The sequence below is a fragment of the Neofelis nebulosa genome, chromosome 5 (assembly GCF_028018385.1).
Source record: "Neofelis nebulosa isolate mNeoNeb1 chromosome 5, mNeoNeb1.pri, whole genome shotgun sequence".
Taxonomy (NCBI): domain Eukaryota; kingdom Metazoa; phylum Chordata; class Mammalia; order Carnivora; family Felidae; genus Neofelis; species Neofelis nebulosa.
This window is the reverse complement of record NC_080786.1, coordinates 54,887,120-54,899,338: the sequence shown is the minus strand read 5'-3', so window position 1 is coordinate 54,899,338 and position 12,219 is coordinate 54,887,120. Positions and strand designations below refer to the sequence as shown.

Genomic DNA, 12,219 nt, shown 5'->3' with positions numbered 1-12,219 from the left:
GATCTTTCTTGGTATCCTTTTTCACAAAACTCTGTCAGGAATTAACACACTCCATTAAAAGAGAGTTTTACTTTTAAAGAATAAATATTTTCCTTAATTGCTCTGGAGGGAAGAGACTACATAAATATGTGATTTTTTTTGTAAGACATAATACTACACAAGAAATCTCAGATGCCCCAATTGCCCTGATTGTCCTGGATGCTCAGCTGCCCCAGCTTCTCTAGCTTCTGATGTTGGCATAAATTCTACTACTCAAAATGGTTTCTTATCAACAATTTCCTTCTGACGAAGGATAATAGAGAGCATCTTCCTTTATGAAACACTTGTCATGAACATTAAACTCACAGAGTTTAATACATCCTAACTAATCTTCATTTGCTCTGAAGATTTAAGCTGAATTTCACTTGACGGTTCACAAAATGATTATCTATAAAACAGAGAGGACCTTTTCTTCATCAGAGAGTTCTAATTATCTATCCCACAGGGGGGAAATCGACACGACATCAAAAACAACAATGAACTCATTTTCTACCAAGAGCAAAACGAGGACTGACACTTGAAAGAGTGGAAGATCTTGGCTCCCAGGAGACAGGCTCTGGCCAGGGCCACTCTAAGGAAGAAGGGCAGTGTGTGTCTAGGTACCTTATCACAATCCTCTTTTCCTTTGCATTTCCTGGCTTGCCTCTCCCCATTCCCTGAATATCTGATCTCTCCCCCTAGCTAACCAATGTTCCTACAAGGCACTTTACCCAAGACATCCCCTTATAAAAAGTCTTGTTCTCAAAAATTTATCTCTTTTCTTCCCCCATCAAAGTTTCATGTTAGATGTTCCAACAAATCCTTTCAATATTTTGATAAGCTCTTCTTCTCAAAGATGAAGTGTTTACTTCTCCCAGGAAGATCTAACTTCCTAAAAGGAATAATTTATCTCAACTTAGAAAACATTGTGCTGAACCAAATTACCCTTGCTAAGCAGCCATGGAACCTACTAGCAGAGGTAAATTACTTCTAAGAAAAAACAGGCATTTGAATTGCTCTTTTTCACATAGGTTGGTCTCAAGTTTGGATATAGTCCTCAGTTTTCTAAAGGAAAAAAATAAAGTCACTGCTTTAATGCTTTTTTTAAACCTTAGATGATAGACAATCAAAAATACACCTACTTTGGGGTGCATGGCTGGTTCAGTGGGTTAAGTGTCTGACTTTGGCTCAGGTCCCGATCTCATGGTTCATGGGTTCATGCCCCATGTCAGGCTCTGTGCTGACAGCTCAGAGCCTGGAGCCTGCTTCAAATTCTGTATCTCCCTCTCTCTCTGCCCTTCTCCCCTCTCAAAAATAATACATAAACATTAAAAAAAATTTTAATAAACAATACACCTGCTTAAGTAAATACAGATTAACAAGAGGCAGGTATTGTCTTTAATTTGTAACCATCTTTGATGGCAGAGGCTCTCCCTGTGGTTTTCTAAACAAGACCCCATCACACCACTCCCATATTTAAAATAAATCCTGCCTACAAGATAAGTGAAATTTAACATCTGTCAGCTCTTACAGCTGTATAATACTTCAAATCCTTTGTGACAGAAGGAAGAGAATAATAATAAATGTGTAGATTGACAATCTTTACAAGGATGGCTTTAGAAAGGGTTGGGCACTGGGAATGGAAGGGACATAGAAACCCTTGCAGGAATGACTATAGAAAGTAATTAGTCTCTGACAAGTGTAGGGAAGGACAGAGAGAGAATAAAGACAACTATGACAAAAAAGCAGACTTCCTTAAAGTGAAGTAAGCTCCCTCCTCCCATGAAATCAGCAGTGTAACCATGACATGGAGTGAGCTAAGCAGCCCAGAAAATACTAAAACTGCCCTTGATTCCAGCCCAAGCTCTGTGGCAAGCAGGAGAACACAGGTCTCCTGGAAATAGCAGAAGCCTGTGTCTGCCACTCAAATATGGGGTATGCTGGATGTGAGAGAAGGTCTAAAGAACATTCCTTAATGGGCATGCCATGTGGCTCTGTTAAAGACCCAAGTCTTTCTAGGTCTAGGGCAGTCCAGAGAATTCTAAAGCAGTCCATACCAGCAGAGAAATCAAGAAATAGTACGTGTGTAGGTCAGGAGGAAAAAGACAGATTTCTGGTCCAGAAATGTCAGGACCAGAAAACAACACAAATATTTAATGTTTGATATATGCCCATATGCTAGTCTGATGTTCAAAATGCAATCACTGGGCTGGACAATGTTAATCTCTCTACCCTCCCATATGAACTCTCCACTCTGCAGCATTACCGGAGGGAGAAGGCAATAGCTTTGGAATATCAAAATTAATTTGCAAAATATCTGGGAATAAAACTGAGAGGTCTTCTTGGTTAATTTGAAAGGGATATGTGAGGAAGAAGGATTGTAGAGAACTGCTAGGTTGCTAGCTTCAGTAATTGAGTAGATGGTGGTTTCAGCAAATGAGAGACAGAAAATGAGAACACAGGAGAAGAATTAATTCAGCAGGAAAGAAGGGAAATTTCATTTTAGACATGTAGAGTTTGTGAGGCTTTGAACTATCCTGGCAGCAATGCCAAGGAGGCACAGAGATGAGAAGGATGCTCACTCAAAAGGACTGAATTAAGGACCCCAATCTGGGGATTATGGTCAGAAAACAGAAACAGGGAGAGTGGCTGAGATGCTCCAGTGCGGTGTAGCGAAGGATGGGAGCCAAAGACACAACCTGGGGACACCAACTTAAGATGCAGTCAGAGGAAGAGGAGCCTGTAAAAGTGTGATGATTGACATGAGAAAATGTGAGAGAGGGCACTGTTCCAGAAATAAGAGCGTAAAGAGCTTCAAAAGTAGAGATGTATAACAGTGTCACATCAGCAGAGAGCTCCAAAAAGATAGCATTGGGGTTAAAAAAGTACATTGGATTTGGACCTAGGTCATTGTTGACTTGCCAAGAGCAATTTCAGTACTCTGATGGATGCTAGAAGCCTAACTGAAATGCATTGAAGAGGGAATAAGAAGTACCAAAAGCTCAATTTATCCTGATATTAAAAAAAAACTACAATGCTTCAAAAAACAAAATTATCTGCACTATCGTCCACAAATTTGTGTCATCCAAAGTTCATTCATTAATTTAAGAAAACATTTATTAAATATCCACTATGTGTTACGATCCATATGATGTACCAGAATATAAAGATGAATAAAAGATGAGCCCTGCCTTTGAGGCATCTACAGTTACAAAGAGACGTACATCCATTACCACCTCTCTCTACCTAACCAGACCTCCTGTGATTCTATAATAATACACCATGGCAATTACAGCAACAGAGACGGGAAGAATGTACCTGGGCAGCATAATAATAGGGAACACATGGACAGAAATTATGTGAGCCAGGAATGGAGGAAGGGGTGGGGAATCTGATAGTACAGGGCAGATCAGGTTGATAGTAGGGACATTCCAGGAAAAGAATATGAAAAGGGTTAGATACTGAACCAGATCTGTGAGACATTTAGTACAATGTGAAGTGACTTCATACCAATCTAAGGGCTGAGGGGTAGGGCTCTGGAGTTTGTTGGATTGTTTGGTTCTGTATTTGTTTGTTTGGGTATGCCAGAACTCCACAGTTAGTTTTTAGGCAGAATTGCTAGTGGCAAAAGAGAACATGTGTTAAGAAGGGTTCCTGGTATCATATCTCTTATCAACTGAGATCAAGCACAACATTTATTTGATGTCTAATGTATTTCATACAAATTTTGCATTCTACCCATTAGGTATTTTTTATATTAATCAATATCTTCAAGTTAATATAAAATATTGGTGCTTCTCTAAAATGTTTAGGTAGAACTGATGGTACAAAAAGATGTGCAAAGTTACCCACACACACAAACCCCTACCCACCCAGCAAGGTTATATTCATAACTTTGAATGAGTCTCATCCATTAACTTGAAAGATGACCTCTGGCTGTAGAAACCAAGAGGGCATTTTAAAGAGGGAAGCAGAGTGATATCTGTTTTTAGGAATACAAGTTTGGATCCATGATAGAAGATGAAGCACTATCACACTGAAAGTTTTAGATTTACATGCTTTGCTTAAAAGTATATTACATTACCTTCAGTTAAAACTTTTGGTATATTTATTCCTCCCTTCCAACTAGTGTTTTTGAAATCTTAAATCATACTGTTATAATAAGTATCCTATTATAAACCACCTCTAATCTGTTTTTGACATGTAAAATTAGCAAAAATAAATCAAAAGGGATTGACAAATAATCAACACAACATTCTAGGATTAGTGGTGATCATTGCACAACTTTGTGAAATACTAAAAAACACTATTTGTACACTTTAAAAAGGTAAATTTTATATGTGAATTATAAAATTGCATGCCAATAAAAAATCTTTTAAAAAGAATAGCAAAAGCACTATACACATTGTCAAAATATACTTTATAACTAACCACTGATTTCGCTGATAACCCACCTCTAGTATATATAATCCTCAGTTATTCAGCTATTCTAAATAAAAGGAGATTGTTGTACTTTTAAAGCCTTATCTTATGTGCCAAAATCTTTTTTGAAATATGTCTTTCAAGTTGAGCAACCTAATGATACAAATTTTTAAAGGAACACAATGAAGTATACAGTATCTAATGCATGACTGCAAAACTTAAGAGAAGATGGGTAATTTAATGGGGTGCCTGGGTGGCTCAGTAGGTTAATTAAGCATCTGACCTCAGCTCAGGTCATGATCTCATGGTCTGTGAGTTCGAGCCCCGTGTTGGGCTCTGTGATGACAGCTCAGAACCTGGAGCCTGCTTCAAATTCTATGTCTCCTTCTCTCTCTGCCCCTCCCCTGCTAATGTTCTCTCTCTCTCTCTTTCTCTCTCTCTCTCTCTCTCTCCTTTCTCTCTCTCAAAAATACATAAACATTAAAAAAAAATTTTTAAAAGATGAGTAATTTCAAACAAACATAAAGTATCTGCAGAGATTTCCTAAGACAGAAAGGCCAAACTTTCATGAAACAGAAATTTGTCTTAAAGCAAAATAACTGCAAAGAAAGAGGCAACAAAACCACATGGAAAATTTATTTTCTATTAATGAGGTGTAACTGTACCATATGTGCACCAACTGTTCACAAACAACCTAATAAAAAGCCATGGATGAACAAAGTTCCAGGCAAAAAGACTTGAAATGTGAAAAGCCAATTCTTTTTTTTTTATTCTAGTTCATTATTTTAGCTTGAGGTCTTTAGAACTGTTAAAATAATACATATGTTTTCATCTTCAAGGAGAAACTTCCTTTCCATTTTCTTTATTGGGAGGTAACCTTACCAAATGTTATTCCATTTGTAAGTCTTTTATTTTTTTTTCTTTTTTTTTTTTTCAACGTTTTTGTTTTTTTTTTTTTTTTATTTTTGGGACAGAGAGAGACAGAGCATGAACGGGGGAGGGGCAGAGAGAGAGGGAGACACAGAATCGGAAACAGGCTCCAGGCTCCGAGCCATCGGCCCAGAGCCTGACGCGGGGCTCGAACTCACGGACCGCGAGATCGTGACCTGGCTGAAGTCGGACGCTTAACCGACTGCGCCACCCAGGCGCCCCTGTAAGTCTTTTAAGTGACATTATCAAGTACCTTTATGACAAGAAATTGGTATTTCTGATTTTAATCCTTATATTTTTATTTTGGCAAGAAGTATTATCTTCCTTTTGCAGGTAGAAAACTGAGGTGGTACAGCCACTTATTAGATTCTTGATATCCCCACTTCATCTCAGATATACTTCTTTCTCAGAAGAAAAACCAGCTTGAAGTCTGACTGCATATGGGACAGTTAGATTTTAACCAAAAACTGTATTTGAGTTCAACAAATAGTACTGGCACAACTGGACATAACTTTTACAAAAATAACTGAAATGGATCACAGATCTACATGTAAAATATAAAGTTATAAAACTTTAAAGCATAAGATATATGATGAATAAGTTCTGGGATGTATTGTATAGTATGGTGACTATATTTAACAATACTGTATAATGTGAAATTTGCTAAGAGAGTAGATCTTAAACGTTATCACTCCAAAAATAAAGGTAATTATGTGAGCTGACAGAGGTGTTAACCCAACCTTACCATGGTAATCATTTCACAATACATTTGTGTATCAAATCTTTGTCCTTGTACACCTTAAACTTACACAATGTTGTATGTCAATTATATTTCAATAAAGCGGGAAAAATTTAAAGCATAAGAAATATTTACACCATACATAAAAATTAATTCCAAATGGACCACCAGCCTAAATTATAAGAGTTAAGACTATTAAACTCTTAAAACATTGGGGTAATTTTGTGACTCTGGGTCAGGCAGTGGATTCCTAGATACAACACCAAAAGCACACAAATGAACAACAAAAAAAAAAAGATAAATTGGATTTCAGTGGAATTAAAAACCTTTGTGCTACAAATGACACCATCAAGAAAGTGAAAAGACAACCCAAAGAATGTCAGAAAATATTGGTAAATCATCTATCTGATAAGAGATTTATCTCCAGAGTATATAAAGAACTCTTACAACTCAACAATAAAAAAATAATTAACTCAATTTTGAAATGGGCAAAGGATCCAAATAGATATTACTCTGAAAAAAAATATATATGTATAAAATGTGCACATGTGTATATATATATATGTGTCTGTGTGCATGTGTATATGTGTGTGTGGGTGTATATATATTTTCCCATTAGAGAAATGCTAATTAAAATCACAAGGAAATGTCACTACATACTTATCAGATAAGCTAAAGTAAAAACAAAAAAACAGTGATAATACTAATTCTGGCAAGGATTCAAGAATGCAGAGAAACTGGATCGCTCATACTTTGCTTATAGAAATGTAAAATTCTACAGCCATTCTAGGAAGGAGTATGGCTGCTTATAAAACTAAATGTGTCTCTTATAAGACCTAGCAATTGCACTCTTGAGCATTTATCTTGCATACAAGAAAACTGACATCCACACAAACAAAAAGCTGTACACAAATGTTTATAACAGCTTTAAAAGTATTAGCCAAAATCTGACAACAATCCAAATGTCCTTGCAGTGGGTGAATGGTTAATCAAACCATAGTACATCCATACCAAAGAATAGTTCTCAACATTAAAAAGGAATGAACTGTTGATACATACAACTTGGATGGATCTCAAAGGAATCAGGTGGAGTGAAAAAAAAAGCCAATTTCAAAAGCTCACATATGCAATTACCTCAGTTAATAAAAAAAAAAAAAATCCTGCACATCAGATTTATGTATTTTCATAAACATCTCTGTGAAATAGGACAGGTACCTAGAGCCTGGGGGATTAGCTGTTCTTTGTCCTCCTGTGGTAAATGACTAAGACTTAGTCTAGGCGCAGAATGTTTGCCCCCAAAAAAGAAACATACTGCCTGATTCCATTTATACAGTATTCCTGAAATGGCCGAAGATGGAGAACAGATTAGTGATTGTCAGGAGTTAGGGAAGGAGAGTGGTGGTTAGGGCTAAAAGGGTAACACAAAGGAGTCTTGTGTTGATAAAGCTGTGCTGTATCTTAACTGTGATGTGATCACATGAATCTATACATGTGATAAAACTGCACAGGACCACACACACATACATATACACACTCACACGGGTACATGTGAAACCAGTGAAATCTAAATAAGCACTGTGAATAGTGGTTGTATTGTTGTACTACAGTCATGCAAGATGCTACTCCCAGGGAAAAATGAGTGAAGGGTGTGTAGGATATCTCTATTATTTCTTACAACCGCATGTGAATCTATAATTATCTCAAAATTAAAAATAATAATAATAATAATCCAGTTTAAAGACCCAAATAGATAGATGATGAAAAACAGACAAAAGTTTTTACAATGGCAGATCTGAGTACACAAAAGGATATTTTCAGATACATGACAATTGTTTTTATATGTTTGTTGTTATGTGATTATGGCATACATTTTACTGAGCCTGACCCTCAGAATTCTAGCAGTGATGGCCAGTATAGGTATCTGTGACTGCAAAGCAGAAACTGACACAAAGTGTATGTCAATGGAGGCTGTGAGGTGAGACTCTGTTGAGATCAAATCCCAAATTCTAAGACCTCATAACTACAAAAAAGAATAATGGTAATGCTGGACTAAATAATTACAAACAAAATCTTAACCTTTTTAATTAGAAAGTCAAAGTGCTTTATAGTACATTAAAAACTGAGGATAAAATATTCTATCTTAAGAGTACTGGTCAAATGGTAACACATTTATGGAATATTTAAAATGTTTACATACCATCATAATTGGTTTTGTTTCCATGGGGACACTGGAAACACTCAGGTCATAAAAGCACACTGAATACCTTGGCAGAAACTGTTGGTTAGCCATCAAAATTTCATCTTCCCCTCTTCCATGTAAAGACCAGCCAGGGAAGAGACTACATTTCCCAGCCTCCACTCCAGCCAGGTATGGTGCTGTGACTAAGTTTTGGCCAATGGAATGAAAGTATAAGTATCACATGATAGTGTCTTAGCATGTTCCTTGAAAGACTCCTTTGATCACTAAGGATTTTTTCTTTTTTCTTTCTCCTAGCTCAAGATCCTAGGCTCTGAACACATCCACATCTTCTAGGATGGTAGAAAAGGAAATAAAATACAGGGGAAAAAATGGTGGAGCTGAAAAAGAAGTCAAACCCACCCAAATCCCACCACCAACAATAATAATAGCTACTATTTACTGAGTGCCTAGTATTGCTCTAAGTTATCTATTTTTGTCTTCATAACAACCCTGTAAGTATTATTCTCCATTTCAAAGATGAAGCAGCTAAGGCTCAGAGAGGATAAAGGCCTGGAATCTGAGGTGACACAACCATCAATCTCCCTTTATGCCCACAGACTCTCTCCACATCCTCTACTCTGTATCTCAGCAGGTCTCAGAAGGTCTCTAAGCTGAGATACCCTTAAAAGTCTATGTGTGTTTTTATCCATTTTCTGTCACTGTGAGTTTCCAAATAAATTCCACTTATATAGAGAGAAAAGAACCTGCTTTGAATTCTACCGAAGGAACTTAGAAAATGATGTGTAATCATAGTAATACACTCAGGTCACCCAGTTTGAATGGCAGAGGGGGGGCGCTGACACCAGGTTTCTCTGGCTCCAAAACATGTATACTATGATCTGTTCCCCTGTATCACAATTGCTACCAATGTGGTCACTGTCATTTAGAACTTAATTTTAGGGGACACCTGGGTAGCCCATTTGGTTAAGTGTCTGACTCTTGATTTCAGTTCAGGTCATCATTTCACGATACGTGAAATGGATTCCTGCATTGTGCTCTGCTCTGACAGCTCGAAGCCCACTTAGGATTCTCTCTCCTCTTCTCTCTGCCCCTCCGCCTTGCGAGTGCGCTCTCTCTCTCTCTCTCTCTCTCTCTCTCAAAATAAAAATAAGCAGGGGCACCTGGGTGGCTCAGTCGGTTGAGCGGCCGACTTTGGCTCAGGTCATGATCTCACAGCTCGTGGGTTTGAACCCTGCATCGGGCTCTGTGCTGACGGGTCGGAGCCTGGAGCCTGCATCAGATTCTGTGTCTCCCCTCTCTCTCTGCCCCTAACCCACTCACATTCTGTCTCTGTCTCTCTCAAAAATAAATAAACATTAAAAAATAAATAAATAAATAAATAAATAAATAAATAAAAATAAACATTACAAAAAGAACTTAATTTTAAATATTTAAAAGTCTAACTTCTACCAATGGCTCATATTTCAAAAAAAATTTTAATCCTGTTTCAATAATTTGTGAGGTATGAAATAGGAGGACTAGGAATAAAAAAATTTTTTTAAGAATTATTACCCAATATTTGGAGAAATTCCTTTATAAGTATCACTTTTTATAGTGGAAGCCAAAAAATACTCTGGAAAAAAGGAAGGAAGAAGAATCTAAATATTCTTAGCTCTGAGTTATATGCCTTTTAAGTCTGAAAGAGCCAGACAAATATTTAAGCAGAGAAGAAAAAACACATATACTTTCAGTCAAATGCTGAGTTAGAAGTAGGCCACATCTCATTTTTCTATCCCAAAGTGCTTAATTTAGAATCAGATTTTAAAAACAATCCTCCACAGGCCAGGTTTGGCCCTTCCAGTTGGCACCTGGACATCAAACTCTTATGACAATCTGGAACAACTGAAAATAGCTTTGGGCATTCAAACTATCATGCAGTAAGGAAGGTCAAATTTGAATTAATGTATTTTAAGACTGAAAAAAAAAAAAAAGGTTTTATACAGGCCTTAAAAGAGAACAGGAAAAATAAAGGGAAGAATGAAAATGAAACAGCTAACCCAACTTATATTCCCATCAGAAATGAAGACAGAAATGCTCACACTTCTCTTTACCACTGTCTTCCATCGTAAGACAGCTCAGTTCAGAGCTGTGCACTGTTTCTACTCTAACTACAAAGCCATGTCTTGCATTTTCTGCTTCTTTTTATTCAGGAACCTTTACTATTTATCCATTTTCTATAGAATAAAGTCCTAATTCCTTTGCCTGGTGTTCAAAGCCATTTCCAATTTGAATTCAACCTACCTCTCCAGTTTTATTTTCCATTATTCACCTTCATGAGTCCTCTATTAGAGCCAAATAGATCCACTCACTGCTGAAAAGGCAGACACATTGTGGCTTAGCTGCCTTTGGTACCGCCACCAGCATCCTGCCTAATCTTCTCCACCTGGCTGAATCCTTTCTGTCCCCAGGGACCAGCTCAAGGCCCAGCTCCTGCAGGAGTGCTCCCCAACTACCTCAGGAGGCAGAAAACATCTCTCTCCTGTGAAATACTATACCAGTTATGTAATATTCTAAACCACTCATTTGGGACTCATCATAAACTCTCTCATTCTAATATTTATTTATCTTAATTCTATGTCTTACCTCCTCAAGTAGATCTTAAGTTCCCTGAGGGAAAGAACTTCAGTCTTCTTTATCCCTATATTTTACGTAACACCTAATCAGGAATAAGTTAATGTTATGTGACCTTCAGCTAATAGGATTTTAAAGCACTCATGCAAGCATGCTAAGCAAATTGCTATTTATAAGTCAAAGGGAGGAATATATATCACCAGAAAACTTCAATACTTCATTGTTTGCACATTTCATAACATAATACAATAGTTCCTATAATCTCTTTAATCAAAATAAAACTACAGAAGTCCTGATGTGTTATCAAGCCAGGAAAAGTGTAGCTACTGAAGACAAAGTTATTTTTGCACCTGCTGAAAAAGCAGCAATAAGTTTAATCGCATCAAGTAGGTTTCTCTGCTTGACTCCACATAAAATATGACTGTGCTGCACCCTGCAGTCTATGGAAGAAAAGGATTGTAAGAAAGCCTATTCAAAGACTAATCAATGTTTGCGCAGGAAATAATTTTCCTGCTGATTTAAAAATACTAATCAATTTTCCTCTCAATATTGTCATTACACACTAAGAATACACAATTGAGTTGTACGTGCAATCACCATTTCATATTTGGAAATAGAGTTCTGCAATCACTTTCCTCATTTGAGAATTAAAGAAAATCATGTATCTATAAAACTATATTACTCTATAAGCTGATCTCTGATTTTCTGAAAACAATCTTTATTTGGCTAACCATCATGTTCATTGAGTCCTAGCTGTGAGAATATGGCTGAGTTCTAAGATAGGTCTTAAGAAGCAAATTCCCAACCTCTTTTTTAAGATGTGAAGTATCAGGAGAAGAAACATACTAATAAAGGAAGTCTTGGACTCCGGGAATTCCAGGTTGACTCATAATATGATCCAAATTGCAAAATCCAGATTGCCAAGTTCCATTTCTGCCCAGGTCAATGCTGGGACAATTCCAGGTTCAAATAGCTAGTAAGCAAACACTCCAGAACACTCAGGTAGATCTTATGGAACCCAATGCAAACTGTGATTCAACAAAAATTCTGAAAACTGATTAGATACATCTTTTCCCCCAGGAGAATTCCAGAAATACCTCAATTTCAGCGCAATCTTAAGGCCATGCTTTGCAAATATTTCATGATGTTTTCCAAAGGCACTGGTTGCCAAAGGAAACATTTTAAAGGAGCCATTAGCAAATGAAGTTGGGAAACACTACTTACAATGTATTTCTACTGGAGATCACTGGCTAGATAAAATGTTTTAGAAAAGTACTCTTAAAAAGAAATCAATTTTTTA

At 36.9% G+C, this 12,219-nt stretch overlaps 1 protein-coding gene and 1 long non-coding RNA gene across 3 annotated transcripts in view; one reads left to right on the top strand and one right to left on the bottom strand.

Moving 5' to 3' along the window:
• PPM1L (protein phosphatase, Mg2+/Mn2+ dependent 1L) overlaps positions 1-12,219 on the bottom strand; it is a 293,098-nt gene that overhangs the window by 205,026 nt on the left and 75,853 nt on the right. The window lies entirely within an intron of this gene.
• LOC131512106 (uncharacterized) lies at positions 8,337-8,758 on the top strand. Its single transcript, XR_009261964.1, has 2 exons — positions 8,337-8,477; positions 8,604-8,758. It is a non-coding gene; the product is annotated as an uncharacterized LOC131512106 (long non-coding RNA).